Source organism: Pelodiscus sinensis, chromosome 31 (genome assembly GCF_049634645.1).
Source record: "Pelodiscus sinensis isolate JC-2024 chromosome 31, ASM4963464v1, whole genome shotgun sequence".
Classification (NCBI taxonomy): domain Eukaryota; kingdom Metazoa; phylum Chordata; order Testudines; family Trionychidae; genus Pelodiscus; species Pelodiscus sinensis.
Genome location: NC_134741.1, coordinates 10,998,432 through 11,005,072, shown reverse-complemented (window position 1 = coordinate 11,005,072; position 6,641 = coordinate 10,998,432). Strand labels below are relative to the sequence as shown.

The following is a 6,641-nucleotide window of genomic DNA, read 5'->3' as shown; positions in this document are numbered from 1 at the left end:
GCCTGTCCTTGGAAGAACTCTCTCTGACGCAGCATTAGGAAAGGCGAAGTGATGACTAATTGGCTGCATGGGAGGGATAAATAGGAAGTGTCTTGCAGAGCAACCCTGGGTTTTCGCCTTGTCAACATGGGAACATCGATCCGGATCAGCAGAATCCCGGCAGCACTTTTCCAATGGAGCTAATTCTACCCCACCTGCAACCTCTCTCCAGTGCTCCTACCACTGCCTGGCTCAGGAGGGCTGGTGTCCAGCAGTTCTCTGCCCCAGTGTAGCTGGCTTTTGGGGAGAGCAAGTAGGAAGTGAGAAGGGGGCTACTAGACCAGTAAAAAGCACATGGGGTCTAGTTCCATCACTGGAGAACATGAGCATTGATCCCACTACCTCTTGCACACAAAGTGAGCACTCTACCACTTGAGCTAATTCCACTGCTATGTTAGAGCTTGGGCCTTCTTGGAGGCTCTTCCCTTCTCCACAGGGATGTCTGTCTTCTAGTTCAGATAGTCAAGGGAAAGGAGAAGGCTCCAACAAGGCTCCTCCTCACACTCATGCTTGTGACCCTCATTCTCTCTGGCTTTAAGGGCAGATCTCAGGAAGGAGACTCTTTGTAGCAAAGTCTCTGAGAGGGCCCCTGCCCTGCAGCCTGTCCCACCTGGCTACTATCTGTGATGTCATCACTTCCCAACCTCCTTTAGCCAATAAGCTGAGGGGCTGCAACAGGCCCTTGTGATGTCACTGCCACACCCACCCCTGCCCTGAAGGGCTAATGTCCTGCCCCAGGCAGCCCCTTTGCATTTGTAGATTTGTAGAATAGTGATAGAAATGTAGCCGTGTTAGTCTGGGGTAGCTGAAGCAAAATGCAGGACAATGTAGCACTTTAAAGACTAACAAGATGGTTTATTAGATGATGAGCTTTCGTGGGCCAGACCCGGGACTGTTATATTTGGCACTATCCCTTGGGCAGGGGGAGGCTCAAGGAAGGAAGTGGCAGGAGGGGTTGTGATAGGACAGTACCTGTAAGAAATTACAGAGGAGAGTGGGAGGCTCAGGGAAGGGATTTGGGGGGCATATGGGTGAGGTAGGACTCAGAATACAGAAGTCAGGATTCAGGATGAGCACTGAGGGGATAAATGGGACTAGAATCCCAGCTCCCTCTGCTCTGGGCTCCCTGAGGCCTGTTATCAAACAAGGGATTTCTCTGCAGTGCACTGAGGAGAGAAACTCCTGAGAAGGTGACATGGACTGATCTAGGTGCAGACAACCAAGGGGGGGGGGGTGTTCAGTAAATCTACATGTGACTAGATCTGTCTAGCAGCCACCGGGGCAGGGTGCTTCATCCATGGCAGCAGTGACTCTGAGGAAGGGTTGGGGGCTAATCAGATGAACATGAGTGTCCAAGGCTGGGCAGAAATGGATGAGGGGATGTCACAGGCACTAACACATCAAGAGGTAGAGAGAGGCCCCTGCTGCACTTCCAGACATGCCACAGCCTGGATAGAACCAGGGATTTTAATCTAAGGCACTTGCCACTGAGCTGCTGCCAACAGGCCAGGGGAGGAAGGCCAGGACAAGGTCCTTTTAGCCACTGGGTCTGTGCAGGCTGGAGCCTCCTCCTACCAGATCTCTGGCCTGAGTCCTGCAAAGCCTCCAACAGGAGTCTGGGCCTGACTCATCTGGCTTCCCCAGGCTGGCACCCATGGGCATTCTCAGCTGATGTCACCCCCTCTGTCATGTGGGAGTTGGGCTCATCCTAGGCAGCAACACTTTCCTGGTTTCGGGAGGGAGACGAGACGTCAAGGCCCATGACTCGGAGCCAGCTACAGATGCCCATGGAAAGCTGATTTTCAGAGGGGTGTGATCAGTGCTTCCTGTGTATCTGGCTTCTTCAAAGGGGCTTAATTGGGACCTAAAAGTTGAAGAAGGGACATTTAGAAGGGTGAATTTCTGTCTCAAGAGCTGTTTTTTGTGTCCCCCAGTGGCTTAATGAATAGGGCACTGACCTCCTAAGCCAGGGATTGTGGGTTTAAGTCCCACCTGCGGTGGTTATTGCCTCTCACTAACAAAGAGCTTAACTTATTCTGCTCTCTGAGACAATTTGCAAGGATGCTCAACAGTGGTGGTTCTCTCTCTATAGAAGCTTTTCAGACCCCTCACTAGCAAATGCTGGTGTTAAGTGCAGATCTGAGTGCTAAAAGCTGAGGTGTCAGAGTGAAGGTGCACATTTCTCTCTAGAAGGGCCAGGAGTGACAGCCAGAGGGAGGTGGCTGTAGCAGAGCAGGGTCTGTCTGGAGACAAAGCGGAGCCTGAGGGTGAGAAGGCCCATGAGAGGCAGAGACTCCAGAGCAGTGGGGGAGGGGGCTAGTGATCTGGTCTGGCAAATGGCCAAAAAATCCCCAGGCCCTGAGCATGGTGTGGGCGAGGCCCAAGGGGCAGTTTGCCTGGTGGGGTTTGGGGGGTGGAAAGCTGTGAAGCTCTGTGAGTGGATAAGGTCCCTGGCTGAGCTGCGCCACCTGCCGTGTGTGTGACTCAAACTGTCCCTTGTCCCCTTTTATGTGTCTGTTGCACTTCCAGCATCTTTCCTCAGGCACATTCATCCGGCAAAGACCCCCCCAGGGATCTTGTATCTTCCTTTGTGCCACTCAGACACAGACACAGCACAAGGGTTTTCCTGCAGCCACCGGCCCCAGCCCCTCTCTCCAGGGAACTGCAGCCTCTCCGGCCAGGCAGCTGCTCCCAGCATTCAGGAGGCATCAGGCGGAGAAAAAACCGTCTGACACAGTGCTGCCCGGGAGGGGCCTCACTGCTAGTCGCTGTCACCAATATAGAAGGCGTGTGCCCGTTTGCTGGGGGGGAGAAGGGTCCCCTGACCCCATAGCTCCAAGTGGCGAGGGGTGGAGGGACATGGGACCCTATATCTTCTGATAGGAGGGACCCTGACCCCTTATCTCCTGATGCAGTTTCAGTTTTTCCCTGGCGGATGCTCCAGACATGAGGGATGCCAGCACACTGGCCCAGCCCAAGCCGGCAGTGATGGTTTTTACACATGCAGGGAAATGCCCCGGCTTCTTACCCTCATAGAGCTGCCGCCTCTCCGGGAGGCGGATGAACTGCAGGTGTGGGACAGCTCCCTGCCAGCAGGGACAGCAGCCAAGGCACCAAATATCGCTGGGTCTGCAACCAGTGTTGGGAACTGGGCAGGGAACAGGAGGATTTTGTGTCACACATGTCTCAGGTAGGACGGACCCTCACTGAGCCCAGACTGTGACTGGCCCTAGCCAGGAATGTGTCTGGGGATGGCTTGTGACACTCTAAGTCCATGTCTACACTGGGCGTAAGAGCGACGCTGCCACGGTCGATGTTCTGGGCTCTAGGGAAGACAGGCTGATTGGAACTGAGCTGTGCAGAGTCTTGTAAAGGGAACCGCAACTTCTCTGGGTATTTGTTGACTTTTATATGTGGGTTTATTAGAAGGGACCTTGTGGGCTCTGGAACAAGGTGGGTGGGGCAGGAAAAATGCTTACAGGTAGGGGAATTAGCTCAAGTGGTAGAGCACTCGCTTTGCATGTGAGAAGCAGTGCAATTGATACCCTCATTCTCCAGTAATAGATGTTTGCTGCTTCCTCCTTATTACAGGCAGAGCCAGCCAGGGGCTACTTCCCTCTTCCATAAGGCAAGGGGCTGCTTTCCACAGTGCAGGGGGTGTCATGTTTGCCTCACAGGGAGCAGTTTCTTGGCTAAAAGTCAGGCAGGCAAAGTCCAGCCTGTAACACCCAGTGGAGGGGATTCACCTGTCTGTGGAGGGCAGACTTGGGAACTTGGCTGCCAGCTGCTTAGCACATCCGGACACAGAAGAATCCCAAGATTTGGTTCTGCCAGGCTCCAGTTTCCCCTCTTCAGTTTCTTTTCAACTCCCTGCAAACTGCCTCCCAGCTGTGGGTGAGGCTGTGTGTGTGTGTGTGAAGCCAGCTGTGCTTTGGATGATTTTGTTAATTGTTTAAAAAGCCTCATGCACCTCTTCTGCCTGGGGAGGTTTCTCTAATAGATGCCTAGTGTGACATCACCCTGGGATTTTACCCCTTTAACCTCACCCAGAGACTCCCGGCAAGTACACTCCTGTGTCAAGTGTACGCATGTTTCATATCTAAGGAAACTCCTCCTCCCTTTTTCCTGCCAGTCCTTCCCGAGCAAGCTGTACCCTTCTGTGCCAATATTCCAATATAGTATTATCTCACCAAGTCCCTGTGATACCAACTTCTTCCTGCTTATTACCCATAGTCCTGTGTGTCTATACCAGCATCTAAGACACAGATTAGATTTTGCTTCCCAGTGGTCCCGCGTCCCTCCTTTATCTCTGCTGTTACAGCCCCTGCTCTCTCCCATTTCTGGCCCATCTCCCAGGTGTCCATGTTGTTCACTTCCTGTGGGCTTTGGGCACCTGCCCCCATCAAACCTAGTTTAAAGCCTCCTCACTAGGTTAGCCAGTCTGCACCCAAATACTCTTCCCTTCCTCGACAGGTGAACCCCGTCCCTGCTGAGCAGCCCTTCCTGCAACAGCATCCCATGGGCAAGGAAGCCAAAGCCCCCTGCCCATGCAGCTGTAGTTCTCTGTGCCCAGGGGGCCAGACACCACCTGGGCTCAATGGCAGGAGGGAAGTGGGGAATGGCTGCACGTTGGGAGTCAACACGTCTGGAACCACACACCTCTCCCCTCAGCCTTTTCCTGAACCAGCAGTTCCATGGGTGGCCAGGGGAGGCCTCTTCTGACACCCAGAAGGGCATAAGTAAATGTGAGCAAAGGTTACAACAAAACACCACTGGGAGTTGAACCCAGGATCTCCTGTTTAAGGAGTAGGTGCTTTAGCCAACTAAGCCATGATGCCTTCCTCCAAAGTCTTTTTAAAATGGCTGCAGCAGTAACTGAACCCAGGAGCTGCTGTTTATTAGGCAAGTGCTTTAGCCAGCTAAGCCAGGTGCCCTACTCAGACCCACCTCTAAACTGTTCTACTGCATGGTCCCAGACAACACCATTGTTTCACAAAGTTCGGCCATTCCCCATTTCCCTCCTGCCTTCCCACCCTGGTGGTGTCTGGCTCCCTGAGCACAAAAGGCTACAGATAAGTGGGCAGAGGCTCTAACATGCACATCTCCTCCAGCCGCTGGGACTATGGAGTTGCCTTTGAGGTTCTGCAGGGTTGGGGGAGGGTAAAATGCAGCAAACTTCTATTATCTGGCTTGTAAACACCTTGTTCTCAGGGTTTAGGTTGGAGTCCCCGGCTTCCTTCAGTTTGGTCCCTTCCTGAGGGCACAAAATTGACAACAGAGAATTCTTTTGCCCTACAGCAATCTCTGTTGGCCAAAGGGTTAGCAACCAAATATTTTCCCAAGTTTAAATGCAGAATCAGAAAACCCTACAAAGTGTGTTTCTGTGGTGTAGTGATTATCACATTTGCCTAACACTCCAAAGGTCCCTGGTTCAAAAACACAGGGTCTTCTCTTATCGCGGTTCCCCTTGGTGCCCACAATGCAGTACCAGGGCCTGTCCCCGGGTGCAGGAATGGGTGGCCTGTATGCTGGCTTTCAAGAGCATGTGGGAGACAGCTAAACAAGTTAGGCTGAGGAGGGAGGGTTGGGGCTGAGACTTCTCAGCAGTCCCTTACCAGGAACCAGGTAATTGCAGCCACCCAGTCCAGGGCCCACCCTCGAAGTGCAGCTGTGCACATGATGTCCTGCCTCATGCCCAGACCCCAGCCACCAAATTCCCCTCAATATCTTCCCACCCAGCACCCTCAACTTGCTTTGACACACTCCCTTGTTCCTGCTCCCTCTATCCTGGCCAGACACCCCACCCTGCTCCTTCATCCACGTTCCTTCTGCACGCTTTCTCCCGGCCACACGCAACTCCTTGGTGCTTCTCAAGCCAGGCCCTGCAAGGAGCCATCAGGCAGGAACCAGCCCTTGGAGCTCGGCTTGCACCGGATCTGGTAGTTTCCCACCACATCTCACCTGGGAAGAGGTGACTCGTTCCCCTTCCTTCTTACCTTACGTCTCCGTTCCCTTCAAAGGTCTCCGCTGCCTCAGGACCCACCTCCTCAGGGCGCTGCCCCTCTGCCACTGGGCTGGGAGTGGGAGACTCTACAGTCTCTGCACTTGGGCTGAGAAGTCTCACTGGGACTCGTCTGTTGATGGCGTTAGTCAGCCTGATGGCCAGCCGGGTCCATTCCGTAGCGCTGCCCGAGAGGGAGCTTTACAAGTGCCCAGTGTCCATTGGTATTTTCTGGGGCTCTGTGTAGGGGATTGGGCTTGGCCATCTTTTCCACGGGAAATGCCTCTTCTAAGAACAGCAGCTCCCAGGAGTTCATGGAACTTCTTCTTCTCAGCTTGGGAAAGGAATGACTAAGGGGCGATGGGACAGAGTTTTATGTAATGATGACAGGGGTACAGAAAGCAAGAAGAATTTTTTTCTCCTACTCAAGATCCCGGGTGACAGAATGAAACTGGTAAGTAACCAAATTAAAAATAAATCAAAAGGAAGCATTTTTGCACCCAGTAGAACTCCTTGCCAGAAGATGTTCTGAAGGTGAAATCTACAAGAAGGTCCAAAAAAGAACGGGATAATTTAATGCAGGAAAGGTCAATCAATGGCA

The 6,641-nt window shown here is 52.9% G+C and overlaps 1 protein-coding gene across 6 annotated transcripts in view; it reads right to left on the bottom strand.

Annotated features, from left to right (window-relative positions):
* The window catches only part of LOC142821483 (uncharacterized), a 94,977-nt gene that overhangs the window by 58,453 nt on the left and 29,883 nt on the right, over window positions 1-6,641 (bottom strand). The window lies entirely within an intron of this gene.